This window comes from Monodon monoceros, unplaced genomic scaffold, assembly GCF_005190385.1.
Source record: "Monodon monoceros isolate NGI ecotype Baffin Bay Population unplaced genomic scaffold, NGI_Narwhal_1 Super_Scaffold_21, whole genome shotgun sequence".
NCBI lineage: Eukaryota > Metazoa > Chordata > Mammalia > Artiodactyla > Monodontidae > Monodon > Monodon monoceros.
Genome location: NW_021703778.1, coordinates 114701205 through 114721097, shown reverse-complemented (window position 1 = coordinate 114721097; position 19893 = coordinate 114701205).

Here is a 19893-nt window from a genome sequence, read left to right as displayed (position 1 = left end):
TTCTTAAAACTGTTTTTTTAGGATTTATTTTAGTGGTTTTCAAAAAGCTTCTTGGTCTAAAAAATTCCACTAAAATATATAAACCAGAAAATTCAAGATAAATTCCTATTACATTTGGTAAAACCCTCCAAAATTTTTCTTTTGCAAAAAGGAGAGCAAATGGCTCAGTGCTGGTGAACACTGACATTATTTGATCCATTGATTTAGAACAAATGTCCATTTATGGTGAAAATGATCAAGGCATTTGAACATTGCTCTTTTAGTTTCTTCTGACCATTTAAGACCAACATCTTTTTGTTGCTTTCCTGGCATTCTTTGAATTTGATTCTTCAGTGTAAATGTCTATCTTACATTTTGTCATTGCAAAGCTAATGACAAATAGTCTTCTAATACAATTAGAAGTCTTCTCTACAATTGCTGTGTGCTGCTCTTCGAGAAACAACTTAAAAACTTTTAATGTTTTACTGTACATTGTTCAATTCTGTTTAGGCTGCAACCGTTTTGATTTCTGATCAACCTCATCTAAAACTTCACACCAAGAAAAATTTCTAAATTATGCCACTAATGTACTGATTTACTTTCTTGGTTAGTACTTTAGTCACTGTTGTGGCCTCTCCCATTGCGGAGCACAGGCTCTGGACGTGCAGGCTCAGTGGCCATGGCTCACGGGCCCAGCCGCTCCGTGGCATGTGGGATCTTCCCGGACTGGGGCACGAACCGGCGTCCCCTGCATCGGCAGGCGGACTCTCAACCACTGCGCCACCAGGGAAGCCCAATACTTTAGTTTTAAAGCAATAGTTTAAAAAGACAATTTTAATTGTAAAGATACTAAAATTCAGTAAAAGTTTCCATATACACACTAAAATTTGTGCTTACAAAAAAAATTACACCTCAGAGTTCACAGTGTTTCACTGTTTCAAAATTTAATCACAAACAAAAACTCCAAGGGGTCATATATAGATTGAGAGAATTGTTTTTTCATCTTTGTAATTACTGTACTGGTATTATTTGAACCTACTGTTTAAACACCAGGATATTTAGAACCATGGGTATTGAAGACACAAAATCTTCCCAAGGGAGCTGTAATGATTTTAAAAATGTTACTAACTTAACCTTCCAAATGCAAGGGTGTCTGTGTATGTTGGGACTGGATTGTATGGGAGTTCTCTGAATCAAGTTCCATGTAGAACACAATGTTTATGAAAGGATAAGTAGTAACAATGTACTAATCAGAAGGTTACACACATATTATTAAAACTCAGCAGTAGCCATAGCAATTGTATAGATTGTAGACCAATAAAAATTGTTTCATGTTGGAGTATTTTATCACTGACATTATTTGGAATTGCTGGCATATGGTGATAAAACTCAAACCTAGTGTTCTGTCCTTGTTACACTATTGTCCTCAGACACTAAACAGTCAGGTTTGATTTACTCATATAAGAAATTTCAATGAAAATTACAACATATTTAGAATTGAACAATAAAAGTATCAAAACCTGTGGTATGAGAAAAAGGATTATATATCAAGGGATATATATTGTTTTAAATGCAACTGGAGAAGAAGGATTGAAAATAAATGAACTTTGTATTCAATTCAAGAAAATGAAAAGCAACAACAAATCTAAGGAAAGAAGGGCAAAGGAAATAATAATGATAAAATAAGAATTTTAATGAGCTAGAAAACAAACAAAATAAATGGAGGAGATGTTTCATAAAACCAAAAAGATAATAGCTTTGAAAGTCTTAAACCCATTTCTAAAGCTAAGAAGGAAATTGGGTATCAGCTTATCTTCTGAATAATCTTTTACTGGAAATCTTAAATGAATAATTATTCAATTTTTTTTTTGTCCAGGCCAATTAAGAAGCATCATTGTTTAGTTGTTTAATTATTTAGTTGTTTAATTAAAATTTATCCTTTAATGAATTTCAGGGAAAACTTGATGTTAAAATCATACTTACTACTTATGAATGTAGAAGTAGTTATGAAGTTGAGAAATTATGGAATTTTGTAGTTAAAAGAGTCCATTGAGGTCATTAAGTCCTATCTCCTTACCCAGTTCAAGAATTCCCTCACAGTATCCCTGATGGTTGATCATCTGACCTCTGTAGGACACTTGCAGTGACAAGTAAGACGAGAGAGCTGTAAATTGCTGAGTGCTACAAGTGACTTACACTTTTAGAGAAAATACAGTGAATTGGGAGGGATTAATATGTGACATACCAAAATAAGCCTTGACCAGAATTTGATGGTGAACATTTAAATCTGTTTTACACAACACATTCTGAGGACTGTAACCATTGACCCACAAAGCCATCTGGCACTCTGATACTGTCATTAAAAGAGAGAGGGGCAGCCCATAATGCAGGAAGTGTGTGCCAGTTTAGAAATACGCTTTCCAAGCAGGACATCATGCACCCACTTTCCAACAGAGCCCTATGTGTTTCCCAACTTCAGTAACCGGAGCACATATTTAGGTCAGAAAAGGGCATTAAGAGGCTGGTGGTGCGAATCTGTTTTCTAGGGGAAATGTGGCCTGATCTGCTGGGGAAAATTCTATTTTCTGATCTGTGTCAACATCTTGCTTAGCTGCCTTAACAGGGTGAAGCAGCCACAGAATGATCCTATGTATACATTTAACCTGTTCTAAGGACTGCACCGTTTGTTTACAAATAACTTAATCCTCAGAGGTTTAAAAATTAATCTTCATAAAATCCTTGTGAGATACTGATAGGTCAAGTATTTTGCATGTTTGAAAACATTTGTGAAGAAAAATTCAACAAAGATGAGAGAATCATAGCGCAGTGCTTCTCAAACTTGACCAGGTATAGGAATCACCTGGTAATGATAAAATGCAGATTTTGAAGTAGGTTTGAAATTGAGTCTAAGATTTTTGCATTTCTAACAAGCTCCCAGGTGACAGATACCATTGCTGCTTTCTGGACCACAATTTAAATAGCAAGTTCAGCTGGAAGCAACATTTTCACCATGGTTTGGAACTTCCGTAAGAAGTCCAGCAGTCAGTTGGAGATGTGCATTCTGGAATCGGGAGACTCAGGTTTGGGAACTGTAAGCATAAAACTGATAACTGAAGCTGCGGGTTAGATGAGGTTGCTCTTATTTAATTTTTGACTAAGTGCTAACAAGGTAGGTAGGGAGCACAGAGTCAGACACAGTCCTCCTCCATTGAGCACAGATTATTCCATCATGTATGGTCTCTTGAAATGTTTAATTCTAAAATTCTGTTTTTAATGAGAACATTAAGCCAACTGATTTATCAAATGCATCATTTTCAGCAAGGAAGTATTTCTATTAAAAAGACTATCGGCACTTCCCTGGTGGCCCAGCGGTTAAGCATCCGCCTGCCAATGCAGGGGACACGGGTTTGAGGCCTGGTCCGGGAAGATCCCACATGCCGTGGAGCAACTAAGCCTGTGTACCACAACTACCAAGCCTGTGCTCTAGAGCCCGTGAGCCACAACTACTGAGCCCACGTGCCACAACTCCTGAAGCCCGCACACCTAGAGCCCATGCTCTGCAACAAGAGAAGCCACCGCAATGAGAAGCCCGCGCACTGCAACGAAGAGTAGCCCCCGCTCACCGCAACTAGAGAAAGCCTGCGTGCAGCAATGTAGACACAACACAGCCAAAAATAAATTAAAAATAAATAAATTTATTAAAAAAGCTATCAAGTTACTGAAATATTAATGGAAGTACAATATCATATAACTGAAGAGAATGTTTTCATTGAATCCTGGGTTTTGATAATACCCAGAATGAACGTCTATATTTTGATAGGGGTGTTGAGAAAATGAGATTCTGAGTAATAAACTGTGGAATGGCTTAGTTAATAACTGCCTTTAAGTATTTTAGGGAAGATGCATCCCATTTTTTAGGACTGTGAAAGCCAAAGCATGTTATGAAATGTTCTTAATTAGGTATGTTTATTAGTTACTTAGATAACCGTTATGGGTTAGACAGACATGGATATTCCTGGAGTTAGAAAAATAAATTTGACAGTCTGAGCAGTCTTTAGACCAACAGACTACTGTTCTGTGTTTGTTGTGTCTTCTCATCTTCTTATATATTTATTTACAGTAGGCGTTTTCAATTATGTTCACTTATTGAGTATCATACACATTTTGACATGGCTTGTAAATGACTCTAATGATTAGTTTCCATTTGGAGTCTAAAGTCCAGCAGGGTTTCAGGGAGCTAATGTTTTATTGTTGTAGGTTCTCTGGCAAGAACATTCACGGTGCCCGTTGTGCTTGCTCAGCCTTAGGGGCGGCAGCTGCATCTGCTTCTCTTCTCCATCTGCACCTTTCAGTTTTAAGTCGATATCTTTAGCTGTCCGACTATCTAACGAAGGAAACTAACTGGATTGAAAAAAACTCCACCTTTCTGCAAGACTTCCACAAAAAAATAGTTTTGTCAAATGATGTGAGGATTTCTCATGATTAAATAGATCATGAAACTGTGATGGTCGAAAAGATATGTTTAAACATGACCAGAGCTTACTTTTATTATTAAAAATATGAACACAAAATGTGTTTAATAATGATGTAGCTATGCTATATGGTATATATAGCTCTGTTCCTGTCATTGATAAAACCCACTCATAAGTGAAATCTAAAGTTGCCACTACAGGGCAAGTAAACCAAATCTTTAACATAGTATACTAGAGACGTCAATCATTGCGCCCGTTGCACTCAGCAAGTCTCTGCTTGTAGCTCCTCTGCTGAGCTAAGCAGCCAGCACCAGTCTCTTCCTTAAACAAAGGCACAGGATCAAGTTTCCTAAAGGCACCTAATCCACAGACTGGCTGCTGAAATGACTTGGCATGAAAAAGTTTTCCCAGTAAGGGACTATTTATACTTCCCTCCTCTAAAAGTTGAATAGGAAAACCAAGAGAGCAGCAGCCATTCTGTAATGAGAGAAAAAAATGAGAAGAAACAAGGAGTGGAAGAGGCACGTTGATGGTGGAACAAGAGGGTTAAGGTTCATGAGCTCCAGCTGGAGGAGTGTTCCTAGATGGCTTTGAATTTTGAAGCATGGCTATTTACGGAATCCTTTCACCCTTACTGCCAAATGTGCCCTTACATCAAATCCCCATTATTGAAGAAGAGTTAAACTTATTGGTGAAACAAAGATCACAGTGACCATGATGATATTACCTTTTCACCTGGCTATTGCTAAGAATAGGGATTCAGTATTCAGAAAACTAATCAGAGAAAGTGAGATATGTGACACATTTGGAGAGTCCCAGAAGATACACTGTTTTGTCTTAACCTTTTCACTTGAAACAGATAAGATTCACCTGGATTGGGTGTCTTTCTAACACTATCCAGGAGAATTCCTAACTTTCAGCTTTCTGAAGACAACAAAAAGCCTTAATATCAATGAGTAATAGGAGTTATATATAATTCACTTCACATCTTTGTAATTAGTGCATTGAATGAGTAGGGATCATGAGCCGTAATTATGTATTTTTATCTCTGTCCCTTTAAACGTGTTCAATGTGTGTAGTTTTCCACCTGTCAACTACTTGAGGAAGACCCTAGCAGGCTGATAATTTTGGGGTCACTTTTACCAAATAGATCCCTCTAAGTCATAGACATAGTCCCACTTAACAATAGCCATGTCCTGTGCTAGGTGGGATACATGCATCATCTCATTTACATTTCTGAATGGTGGTCTGTCTTATGGCTCACGTTGTAATCTGCTATCTGTGTTATCTTAATCCAAGTCACTTGTTTCACATTCATCCACAAGAATAGTATAAATTACACATACGTGGAGCATCCCATTGTCAGTCTCTGGCTCTTCTCTCAGGGATACTTTTTTTTTTTTTTGCAGTACGCGGGCCTCTCACTGCTGTGGCCTCTCGCGCCGCGGAGCACAGGCTCCAGACGCGCACGCTCAGTGGCCACGGCCCACGGGCCCAGCCGCTCTGCGGCATGTGGGATCCTCCCCGACCGGGACACGAACCCGCGTCCCCTGTATCGCAGGCGGACCCTCAACCACTGCGCCACCAAGGAAGCCCTCAAGGATACTTCTTAATCAGCATGTCTTGGGAATAGTGCTGTTCTCCGTATATGCTTTTCCCAGGACCTGGAGATTTTCTCCTGGGTCCCACCCATTCACCTCTTCCTCCACAGTATTTGCTCTGTGATATATAGTTCTTACTTTAGGACCTTTATTCTGAGTCACAGGATTTGCTTATAAACAGCTCAAAGTAAACCTAAAGAGACAAATCTTCATCAACGAATTCTAATGAAAGGCTACGTGTGCCTCTCAAATGCTAGACAAGGCCATCTGTCTGCTTTTCTTGTTAATGAAAACGGTGATCTGATGCAGCAGCTTTGTGCAGAATGTGGTTGTGTTATTCTCTGCCTCCTGGGTCCGTTCTGCTGGTGGGGATTCTTTGTGGGCTGTAGCCATGGGAAGGGTGTTTTGGTGATGAGAGTCCCTCCCTGCTAGGAGTCTGGGCTGAAAATGGACACTACTTTGCATAAATCTACGATGCCTGTGTAACATCGGTGTTTCTTGGCAGTTGTTGATAAAAAATATCTCAGAGATATTATAATTCAATCACTTCATATGCAATAGTATGTAGGTTACATAAGTGCTGATACACTAGAGATAAAAATGATTTATAGGGCAGTGCCTTGTGCTAAAAATATCAGTTACTGATAATTCTAGAAAGTTAGAAATAGAACTAACCTACCAGTCAGATATCTGCAGGGAGGGAGGCATGAGGTATTTAATCATTTACCCTCCCTGGAAAGAAAATTATAATTTCATTTCAAATAATCAATGAAAGATTCTCTCTGTGTTAGGTGATTCATACATTAGAGTATATTTTTCCTTTATTTCTGACTGTGATTTAACAAAATTAATATTGCAATATTATTTCTAGCCAAGTCTTCTTTACTATTAGATTTTAGAAGGATTGAAAAACAAAACTTGTCAAGAGACAAAAATTATTCTGTGCTCTTTTTCTCTGTTTATAGATGTGTCATTACATTTCTCTGTATTATTTTCACTTTCGGCTTTTTTGTAAGAATTGCTGAACTAGCTCTTGAATTGAGTGAATATTTTAATTCACTCTGTTTTTTTAATATTATTAAGCTATCAATAAACAAAAGAGTGACTAAAGGAAGAAAATAACGATATAATAAAAATAACAAGGAAAGCATTTCAGAGAAACATGTTAGAAAATGTTGAAGAAATTTCAATCAAGAGGTGAAAATAGCTTGAAGGCACTAACACTTTTTCACCTCAGGGTGGCAGCAGCTATTACAAAACTGGAAAGAAGTAATTTTGGTATCTTTCTCCTCCACTTTAAATTCTGAACTTCTCTATTTTTTGTGTGTGATTCTTTTATATCAATGCCCATTCCTTAGTGTTTGATTTTTGAAAGCTAATCCTTACTACTGTCTAAAATAGTTGGACCCCCAAAGTGAAAAAATAGTTTGTTGAAAGTGTACAAAATTGGAAAGTATGACTTTAGTTCTACATCATGCATGGAAAGCTTTCAAAATCTGAGTTCCCAGTAGAAAATTACAAATATATGAAATTTAAAATTTTCTCTGTAAATTAATTCTTTTAAAAGTAGCAATTGTGGACTCTATAGCACAATTAAGAGAGGCTGGGTAGGGATTTTGAGGTCACATTTCATCCTAGAACCTCCAGATGTGACCACATTTTTGACCTATAATTTCTTGCAGAATATTTAATATTTTAGTCATATTTCCATTTGGTTACAATCTAAATGTAGATTTAAAGTATGATGTTCTTTTTTAAAGCAAAAGCACAATAACCATTACCAGGGGAATTACACAAAGTTATATTTAGTGGTAGATTCTAAAATGTTAAAAATTCTCTCACTCTTCAGTTTCCTTGCTTGAGTGAACTATCATATGAGTGGAGATCTGTGGAGATAAACAGCTTTGGTAAATGTGGGATATAGCAGGTGTTTCAGCTATTTTTAATCATCAAGGTTTGAGTATTTGCTATTTCCAGTAGGGGTAATCCAACAGAGTTTAGATTCAGAGGTGTTTTCTTTTCTTTTCTTTTTTTTAGTATAATCAGATGTATTTTAATCTAGTAAATAGAGGAAGACAGATATAGTCCATATCTTTTAAGAAGAAGAATCCACCGGTGTTGATATTAAGAACAAATGCAGAGGCCAGAGGGTGGCAGAGTGAGTTGTTTAGGGGCACAACTGCATGGGTTCAAGTCCCAGCTTTGCCGCTCCCCAGCTGAATCACTTTGGGCACGTTTTCTAACCTCTCTGGACTTGCTTCCTCAGCTATAAGATGGGGACAATCACAGTACCTACCTTATAGGGTTGTGTGAGGATTAAATGATTAAGTGCCTGTAGTATGCTTAGAACATTGCTTGGAGCTAACTAAATGCCCTGTAAGTGTTGGCTGTCATCATTGTCATGGGAGGCCTTGCTTCTTTCTCTCTGATTCTTCCTTGTCTATTAGGCACTCCACGTTATTATCTGCCTTTTACAGATGAAGAAATTAAGACTTAAAGACCTTATAAAAGCTTGTACAGCCAGTAAGTAGTAAAGTCCACAGATTATACTGTACCGATTGTATAAAAATGCATCATAAACTGCAAATGAATAATATACTTAGTAGTAATTAATAACATGAGTTGAGCACTCACTTTGTGCCAGGCACTGTTATATGTACTAAGGATAACCTCTGAGATAAGCACTATTATTATTTCCATTTTGCCAATGAGGAAACCAAGGGGCAGAGTGGTTAACTCACTCAAGATCACACTCAAGATCACATCACTTAGTGGTAGACTTGAGATATAAGTCCAGGTAGTTTGATCCAGACTACATGACCTATTTTTATTCTTTTCCCTGAGGGTGATTTAAATTCCTATGGAGCTTGTATGGGGTCCTGAGATCAGGGAAGGATGTTGGAGGAGGTCACTGAACAGCTGTGCCCACTGGTTGAGTGGAGAACTGGACCCGGGCAATTGGATGCTCCTCACCCCCAACCCCATCCTCAGAATGATGTTCTGCTTTCAAAGACACAGCCTTAAGAGGATAGGTATTGAGGGACTTCCCTGGTGGTGCAGTGGTTAAGAATCCACCTGCCAATGCAGGGGACAGGGGTTCGAGCCCTGGTCCGGGAAGATCCCACATGCCACAGAGCACCTAAGCCCGTGTGCCACAACTACTGAGCCTGCGCTCTAGAGCCTGCAAGCCACAACTACTGAGCCTGCGTGCCACAACTACTGAAGTCCACGTGCCTAGAGCCCATGCTCTGCAACAAAAGAAGCCACTGCGATGAGAAGCCCGTGCACCACAACAAAGAGTAGCCCCCACTCGCTGCAACTAGAGAAAGCCCGCGCACAGCAACGAAGACCCAATGCAGCCAAAAATAAAATAAAATAAATAAATTTATAAAAAAAGAGAATAGGTATTGATGAGGCCATCTGAACTGAAAACGTGACAGAACCCAATTAAGCCTCTCTATAAACTTTTAAAGTTCTGGCAGGTGAGTGCAGAGATCTACTTATCTAGTGGCCACCCAAGACGAGCCTTGCATGTAAGTTCCCTTGCTTATTAAAATTGTCACCCAGTAATCTGGAGTGGTCTGCCTCTTTCCTCAGTTTTTGCTCTCAGTCTATGGGGGTCAGTTGAACCAACATGGGGTCATTTGGTCATTAGTGGCTTCTGGCTGGAAGGCTATTCTATTTGATCTTCAGTCATCAGCCTTTCCCTCACTGCCTGTTGCTCCTGTAACTTGTGGGCTGTTTCTCTTGGTGATGCTTCAGGAGAGCCCAGCCACGAGGCCCTGCTGACAAGCTCCCACATCTGCTCACATGGGTCCTGCTGACATTCCCAAACTCAGCGGGTCCACACTTTGGCCACTGGCTGTGGGCTTTCATCACTGCCCCATGCTGGGGTGACCTCTTGCTTGGTGTACTGATTTGTGATTTTCAAGTAACTCCTGCATCCTTTGTTAAAGGTTTTGAAAACTTTTGTTGCTCTCTCTAGCTCCCTGCCTGCAGGTATACCTGAGTAGGGGGTAAGGCACTGTTCTCATAAGCCTTCTCCACACTGATATCCACTTTATTATAATTGCCTGTTAGAACAGAACTGCAGGCAGGAACAAAGACTCATACTCCTATTGATTGGGGATTTACACTTACCTGAAATCTCTACTACTATCTCCTCCACCACACATTTTGATGTTGAGTTGAGGTACACGGCCTTATACTCATGTCCTAAATATCCCTCCTTTACTACTACCCATTTCCTACATTCCTCTCCCTCTCTACCCAGACTCCTGATTTCTTTAGTTTTAATGGAGATATAATCTATTTCCAGCACTATCATTACCACCAGCATTGTCACCATCACTGAGAATATATAGCATATTCCCAGGCCCTGGTATTATATTAGGCATGTGTTGCAAAGAGACAGCTGGTACCTGCAAGAAAATCTAACTTTACAAGAGTTTAGGGGGGTCATTTCAATTGGGTAGTATCTGCTTCTCCCAATTAATACACTGGGAAAATACAGTAGATGAAACTGGTGAGATAAACAAGAGTCATATCTTGAGGGGCCATGTAAGCCAGGTTAAAGAGTTTAGATTTTATCTTGAAGGCACTGAGGATCCCATGGCAGATTTTAAGCAGGACAATGTATGATCAGAGTGGAAAACCGGAAGGTTGGTAAGGCTGGATGGAATCAATAAAGAGGGCAGCTGGGAAGTACCTGTGGATATCTAGGCAAGAGGGATGATGCTGGGAGGAGGGTAGTGGGAGTGACAGGACCTGGAGATTGGGTTGTAGGAGGGAGAAGAGACAGGCTGCCTCTGCTTGGAGTTATCTCATTTCAGCTAGAAAATTCATACTTATTTTTTAACAACTTTATTGAGATATCTGTGACATATTGTATATATTTAAAGTGTGCAACTTGATGTTTTGATATATGTATATATTGTGAAAATATCACCATAATCAAGCTAAGTAACTTAACCATCACCCCTACATAGTTATGATTTTGTGTATGTGTAGAAAAGTTTTAAATTAAGGTATATCTTCTTAGCAACTTACAGGTATACAATATAGTATTGTTGAAAATGTGAAATATACGTGTATATGTGTACACACACTCACAGAGGAATATTATTCAGCCTTAAAAAAAAAAAAGAAAATCCTGCCTTTTGAAACCACATGGATGAACCTTGAGGGCATTATGCTAAGTGAAATATGCCGGAGAAAGACAAATACCGCATATGTGTTCTTTTTTAAAAAATATATATTTAATTAATTTTCTTTCTTTCTTTCTTCTATTTTATTTTTTGGCTGTGTTGGGTCTTAGTTGTGGTACGCAGGATCTTTTGCTGCGGTGCGTGGGCTTCTCTCTAATTGTGGTGTGCAGGTTTTCTCTCTCTAGTGTGGCATGTAGGCTCCAGGGCACATGGGCTCTGTAGTTTGTGGCAATCGGGCTCTCTCGTTGTGCATGAGCTCAGTAGCTGTGGTGTGTGGGCTTAGTTGCCCCGCGCCATGTGGGATCTTAGTTCCCCGGTCAGGGATCGAACCAACGTCCCCTGCATTGGAAGGCGCATTCTTTACCACTGGACCACCTGGGAAATCCCTGCGTATTTGTTATTAAAGAGCTTACCAGTGAAGCCTTCCCTGACTTCCCATAGCTTGCTTCCATAGCAACCTGTACACATTTGATATAATTTTTTTTACTCTTTCTCACTAGAATGTGCTGTCCCTAATGAGGGCAGTTATTTTTCCCCAAAGTTTTTGTATCCTCGGGGTTTATTCCATTGCTTGGTACATAAAAGTCTGTTAAATATTTGTTTAATGAATGAATGGATGAATAAACAAATGAATAGACCTATCAGAGTAGTAGGTGTTACTCTGTGGAAAGTTATGGCCAAGCCTTGGCACACAAATCCCCTGACTGGACATCAGTGGGAAACACCTGGATCCTGCAGAGCAGACAAGGGTATTGGCCCAGAACTGGCAGAGCAGGAATGTCAAGGCGTGCGATCTGAACATTAGGCACAGGCGGGGCAACCTGACTTCTTATGCAGCAAAACTCATGTCTGGATTTTAATGTATCTGGGTATAAAAAATCAGGGATCCCTCCATTCTATACTTCTCTGAGCTGGTGGACTGAAATTCTAGTGTGCCACCATGAAAAGCAAGGGTAGTAAAAGGGAGCCACATCCACCTACCTGCATCTCAGATAGATATCCTTTGCACTATTTGCTGTGCAAAGCAGACCAAAGAGAAAGCAACTTTGAACTACTTTATGTCTCCAGTCTTGCCTGCCCTCCAAACCAAAGCAGCTCTCGGTGCATCTACCACACATGTGCAACACTTGTTATTGTTAGATTTTTATGATTTTTGTTAGACTAACTGGTGTGAAGCTGTATTCCATTGTTTGTTCCAGATTTTCCAAACTTTTAATCTTTTATTTTAAAAAAGTTATATCTGGATTCCTGATCCTCTACAAGTACTTTCTGTCTTTGCTTCCTGATGAGATTCAACAGAAATTTGTCCATTTTATTGGTTCTTTCAAAGAACCATCTTAGGGGTTATCATTCTAATATTTTTCTGTTTTCCTATTCATTATTTTCTTCTCCTATTAATTCCTTTGTGCTTACCCTTGACTTGCTTTATTGCTTTTTTATAAGTGCTCAGCTCATTAAAATTTTTTATTTTTAAAAATATTTGTTTGTTTATTTATTTTCGCTGTGCCGGGTCTCAGCCGCAGCACACAGGATACTCAGTTCTGGCATGCGGGATCTAGTTCCCCGACCAGGGATCGAACCTAGGGCCCCTGCACTGGGAGCATGGAGTCTTACCCACTGGACCCAGGGAAGTCTCTCAGCTCATTTACTATGATGCTTTCTTACTTAATATTTAAAGTGTTTATGAATATTTTCCTCTGAGTACCTTGTTGGTGATACTATATTCTTTTATATGTAGCGTTCTCATTTTGGTTATTTCTAAATTGATCCTAATGATGGCTTTGAGGTTTTTCTTTTACTTAGGACATTTTTAGGAGGTGGTGTTTGGTTTGTGGTATACATAATTTTTATTTTTACTTTTTTTTGTGGTATACATAATTTGATCTACATATCCAGTAAGTTGATCTTATTATGTATTTCTTGAAACATCATCCTTTTTTTTTTTTGCCTACGTGATTTGCTAAGATGCAGATGGTGTCAAAGTTCCCTACTACTATTGTGTTGCTGAAAAAGTATCCTTGTATTTCTAAGGACATATTTCCTATGTGTGTTTTCAATCCAATCCTAGTCGGCATATAAAGATTTGACTGTTATACTGATACTAAGGACTGTATCACTTATTAATATAAAATGATCCTATTTGCTCTTTGTAATGCTTTTGGCCTTATAGTCCTCTTAATTTATTAGTATTTTCATCACTGCTTCTTTTTTGTTTGCCTTTGTTTTTCATACATTTTCCTTTCCTTTAACTTTTTTTCTTTTTATGTCACTTGATGTTAGATGGGGCTCTTAAACACAGCAGTTTGGGACTCAGTCTGCAACCCTTTGACTTCAATAGATTTGATGTTACTTGTCATCTTGTTTCATGTTTTGTTTGCCCATTTATGTGCATTTCCATTGTTTTGAAATATGGATCTAATTTTCTTTGCTTTTATCTTCCTTTGGAGATAGTCACACACATACTTAAATTCTGCTAGTGGTAGTTAGCTTTCAAAGTATTTCAAAAGCGTTCTTAAATTTACATTTCTCTAACCCCCAGAGTAAAACCATATTTTTGATTACCATTCAGAGCAGTTTAAGCTACCCTCCACCTTCTCCTTGCTCATTGCCCCTCACCCATCAAGTTCTTCTTAATGAAATCTGGGCTTTATTTTTATTTATTTTAAAAAATATTTATTTATTTACTTGGCTGCACCAGGTCTTAGTTGCAGTACGTGGGATCTTCGCTGCGGCATGCGGGTACTTTAGTTGCAGCATGCAGGCTCTTAGTTGGGGCATGCTGGATATAGCTCCCTGACCAGGGATCCAACCTGGGCCCCCTGCATTGGGAGTGCAGAGTCTTTAAGGGAAGACTTAAAGACTTCCCTTAAAGGGAAGTCCCGAAATCTGGGTTTTAAAATTTAGATTATAAAAATTTTAAAAATACTGCATCTTTCAAGAATGTTTTGCTATTGCTTTAGTTTTTATTTTTAAACTATTCCTAGATGATTAAATCTATATTGGTTTCAGTCATTTTTGGAGCTCTGAAACATGCCTATGCTATTACTCCCTCATTTTTACCTCCTTCTAGGCTGCTTCTTTTGGTCAATTGAAATTTGTTTTCAAATGCATGTTTTTTAAAAGGCTTTAAAAATATGAGTGGGTATACTTTCTAAAATACCTGAATTTGTTTTATTGCTTTCACAAGTGTGAGACAACTTGGCTGTATGGTTGAGAAATGTTGCCTGCCATATCAGTAAACAAACGATGCTGTGGCCATCAAGCCAGAGGCCACTGTAGCCACACCCAACTGTGCACCCCGAAGGGATTCAGGATGGAGAAAAGCAGGATACTGGCCCTAGATAGCTAAGGTGCAAATCAAAGGAATAATTTCAATGAGCCCAGCCTCTTGCATCTTCCCATACAGAGAAAAGCACTAAATTAATTAACTTGAGACGTCTGGTTTTCTTTAATTAACAGCAATCTTTCGATGTTCCAACTACCTGGTTTCTGTTGCAAAGCTTGTATATACCCTGGCTCCTCTCTTACCTCTTCTGGAGCAGCCCCTCAGAGGTATCTGAGAGCCTGTCTTTCAGGCTTAAGTCCTCAGGAAGTCCACCGAATAAAACATAATTCTCAACTTTCAGGTTGTGCTTTTTTTTCCCCAGTCAACAGCTGTGTATAAAATTCTTGGGTCAAAATAAGTTTCCCCTCAGCTGTAGCAGAGTGGGGACAAGGTGCTTCTAAGAGCAGGCCCCAAACACCTCCACAGATTTGCACACTTGATGGTTGCTCCTCAGCGTGGCCTGGTCCTTGGCCAGGCCTCACAGGTGGCCAGGAGGCTGGTGGCCACCTTTTTTTGCCTTTTCCCTGGCAAACACCTCCCCACTGGGCCTTGTCCTTGAAGCTCGGGCACTGAAGGTGAGGAGTGAGCAGAGAGAGTTTGCGGAGGGCTGGGCCCCTGATTAAGGCTCGTCTGGGATGGCGGGTGGGGCGACTGGAGAGGGCGCGGCCCTGGTAGAGTCCCTGTGGCCCCACGTCACGAGACCCGGGTAGGCAGCCGACTCCTTAACGTCCTCCGTGTGCTTCACAAAGAAGCCGTGGACGACCTGCGTCGTCCTGCACCAGCGTCCTCTGCGGAAAGTTGAGGCCGTACACCCAGCCGTGCTCCACCACTGGGCAACCCCAGCGCCCCAGGCCGCAGCGCTGACCCCGGAACTCCTGCGGGCGGAAGCGGCAATGCGTGCTGCGTGCGGCCACGCAGGTTATCCCGCCGCCGGGGCTCTGCGATGTAGTCCGGCGGACCCACTTCCGCGCTGGCCTCGCTGCTGCTGCTGCTGCTGCTGCTGCTGCGTCTCCGGGCCTGGCCTCCTGAGCCGCCACACAAAGTCCCCAAGTACAGGTGGTGCAGCAGGTGGGCCACGTGCGTCCCCTGTGGCTCGCGAGCCCCTCGGGCCTGTGCCCGGCCGGCATGACGAACACGCTCAGCAGCGCCGGGGGCTCCAGGCCCGGCCCAAGCGGTGAGCGTTTTGTACTAAATATGGGATGGTTTTGGACGTGCATTATTTCATAACCTAGTTATGTCACATAGAGATAAATGATTTGCTTTGAAACGTTTTTCACAAATGAGAGTTTAAAAAATATGGTTTAAAAAAACAAAGGGGTCATACATTCTGAACAAAATAACTAAAATAGCATAATATTTAAGGGTCATTGTCATTGGTTGTTTTGTAATTTATTCTGTAGAAAGAGGGCAGAGAACCTAGGAATAACTAGAGTTTCTCAGCAGAGCATGAGTGCTACTCCCAGTTAGTACTGAGGTAAACTTGGCTTTCTTTAGAGAACGTTGTTTTTTTTACCCCCTCAAGTATGACTTTTATTTAAAGTTTTTATCAATTTTGGACTCTGTAATAAATATTGAATACATCTGGTTTTGTAGTAGATGACTCATAGTTGTTGTTTCAGGAAAATCTGTATTTTTAATTCTATTTGGTCTGAATAAATGAGTTTTGTAATAAGTGCTTATGGTTAGAAATGGATTTAATGAACTCTGGAAAAAACAAAGAAACCAACCCCCAAGACCCCTCAAAACAACAAAAAATGAGTTTCCCCTTAAATCTTTTAAAAGATTTTTTTTCCCTGTCCTTTGGGCTTGAATGTTGCAGTACATTTTATTTTAATCCAGGACAGGAAAAAATAGGGGGCATTATGGTATTGTGGTTCAGAGGACTCACTTTAGTACCTCACAGACAGGGGTTTCAGGCTTCTATTTGCCACTTACCTGCTTACCACTTACCAGTCATAAGATTTTGGGATTAAGCCTCAGTTTTCCCACTAGCATGAGGAAGGAACCCAATGATGGTGTTTAACCTCACAGAGTTATTGTAAACATTCAGAGTTAATTTGTATACAGTATTTAGCCCAGTACCTGTTATGTTACTCAATTATTATTTATTTGATTTCCCCTTCTGTCTGTTTGGACTTTTTTCCGGAGATGTCAGTTGTCTGAATTTCAGTCTTTCCTTTTCTTTTTCCTTTGTGGTCATCATCTTACCTCTTATTGTTTTCTTACAAGTTTATTCTCAGTTTTTCTTTTATCAAACCTCCCTTTTCTCTCAGCCTAGATTTTAATTCTGCTAATGTGTTTCCAAAACTTTTTAAAGTCGTGAAATATATACATACAGAAAAATGTATATATCCTAAATGTACACGTTGAGGAATTCTAAGAGAATAAACCATGTGTACCAATTAAGGTTAAGAAACAGAACGTGGCAGCATCCCATAGGCTCCCCACATGCCTCATCCCACGGACAAACTCTTTGTTCCTCTCAGAGGTAACAGCCTTCTGACTTTGATGGTAATCACTGCCTCGTTTTTTCTTCTTTAATCATTTGACAACCTAAGTATGCATCCCTAAATATTGCAGTTTAGCTTTTAAACTTTATGTATAAGAAAACAGGCAATATGAATTTTTTGTCTGGCTTCTCCACAAGTCATTGTATTTATGGCTCTTTTTTATGTTGTGCTGAGTAGCTGTATGCTGCTCATTTTCATTTCTGTATGGTATCTCGTTGTGTACATCACCATACTACCCATCTAGAGGTGGACAGTTGGGTTGTCTATGGTTTTTGGCTACTAAAAAATGCTGCTATAAATATTCTTTAAAAAGTTTAAAAAATACAAATTATATGTATTTAAGATATACAACATGATGATTTGATGTACATATACATAGTGAACTGATTATCACGGTCAAGCTAATTAACACAGCTTCTCCTCATATAATTTAATTTTTTGTGATTAGAGCACCTGAAATCTATTCTTAGCAAATTTCCAGTATCCAATACAGTATTATTAATTTGAAATTTGTATGCTGGTGCACCCTGTGATATTTCTTAGGGTAAGTATCCACTGGAGGGTTTGTTGGCTAATAGAGCATACATATAATCAAGTCTACTACATATTGTGAGAACATTCACCAAACAATGCTGTGTGCTATAGTGCTTTTAATTTCTTTAAAAACATTCATTTTACCCTCTCATTTCACCCTGCTCCTTCCTTGTCCAGCTTCTCTTTGTTAGATCCTGTGTCTTTTTAAAAAAAAAAAAATTTTATTTATTTATGGCTGTGTTGGGTCTTTGTTGCTATGTGCTGGCTTTCTCTAGTTGTGGCGAGCGGGGGCTACTCTTCATTGTGGTGCGCGGGCTTCTCATTGTGGTGGCTTCTCTTGTGTGGAGCACAGGCTCTAGGTGCACAGGCTCAGTAGTTGTGGCACACGGGCTTAGTTGCTCTGCGGCATGTGGGATCTTCCTGGACCAGGGCTCGAACCCATGTCCCCTGCATTGGCAGGTGGATTCTTAACCACTGTGCCACCAGGGAAGTCCCCTGTGTCTTTTTATATTGTTTTTGAAGACTAATCAGAGTTTGGAAATTTTCTTCTGGAATATAAAAAGAGTTATTTTCAGATGTTAACTCTTTTTTCCTGGTCTCTGATTTGTTGTTTTCTTTTTCTTTATCCTGTATTTTTTCCCCATAGACTCGTGTTGGTTTTTTTTTCTTTTGTTTCCTTGAACAAGGTGAGATGAGTCCAGACTCCTGTCATCAGACAGGGTGAGTAGACTTTTTCTTAACCCCCTCACCCGTAACTTCCACAAACTGTATTGATGTGGTTCAGAGATGTTTTGGTATGATCTATTTTTCGCAGGACATGTGAAGGGCATGCCAGTTGATGCTTTTGCACTTTCAACCCAGTTTCCCATTTCTAAGTAGGCACTGACATACTGTCTATCTCTGATGCTTCATTCTGTGATATATGAACCAATATAATGCACAAAGGCTACAATCCCTAGTATTCAGTGTTCATGGCGAGGACACAGATGTCACCAGTCCCTCCCTGCATCCCCTGCCACCTCTGTACACATACTTACTGTCCCACTACTTTCTGGTATTTGCAGTCTCTGCCTGGATGTAGAGATTTGGAGGAGTGAGGTAGGAAAGGGGAGTCTTGTGTGGTATTGTGTTTGACCTGTAGAAAAGGACCCAAGGAGCACAGAGAGCAGCTGCCTGTGTCTCTGGTTGCTCCATTCTTTTGGACTCTGAGTCAGGGGACTGAAAGTGGGGGAACAGAAATATCTTTTGTGAATTTTAAACCAAGGTACGAACCCTGGTCTGGGGGTTAGTGGTTGGCAGGAGCCTGAGGGCACCCTCTGGGCAGCTGGTAATAATCTGTTGATCTGGGTGCTGATTATACAGATGAGTTTGGTTTGTGAAAATTCAATGAAATAAAAAGTTTTTTCTAAAGGTTAAAAATAATTTTTGTTTGTATGTTTTTTTCCCTAAGTGGCTTCTTTTTCATGAGGCAAACCAGAGTATGTAGTGTGATGAACAACAATTAGGTTTTTCTCAGTGTATTTTCAAATGCCTTGGGCTTTGTGTTGATTCCACTAAGATTGTGGCATGAGGTTATTGATCATTTAGTTGTGTGTGTGGTGGGTTTAGTCTTATATTTTCGTGGATTATTTAGTGTGAACATAGGAGCATCTTTACGGGAGAATGTTAACCACATTCCACTTTGACCTGGAAATTATAACACATGACATTTAATTATCAAAGTAGAGAAACATGAGGGCAAGGTGTGTGTGTGTATGTGTGTGTGTGTGTATATATATATATACATTTTTTTAAAGATTTTTTTTTGATGTGGACCATTTTTGAAGTCTTTATTGGAACTTCCCTGGTGGCGCAGTGGTTAAGGATCAGCCTGCCAATGGAGGGGACACAGGTTCGAGGCCTGGTCCGGGAAGATCCCACATGCTGCGGAGCAACTAAGCCTGTGGGCCACAACTACTGAGCTCGTGCGCCTAGAGCCCGTGCTCCGCAAGAAGTGAAGTGATAAGGAACTGTCTTTGAAGAAGGAGTTGCTGGAATTTTGTAAGCATTTTAGGAGTTGGGGTGGATTTTAGGGAAGAAAGGGCAGTGTCAGCCTAGTAGTATCATGCATAGGAAGCTGAAACTTTAGTGTATAGAATACGGAAGAAGTATAGTGTATAGTGTATGGAAGAAGCTTAAAATCCCATGGAAAATCAGTGGTGAAGCTGGGGCATGGTTATACCCCACTGACTACAAGTGTCTGTGAGGACAGTATGATGGAGTGGA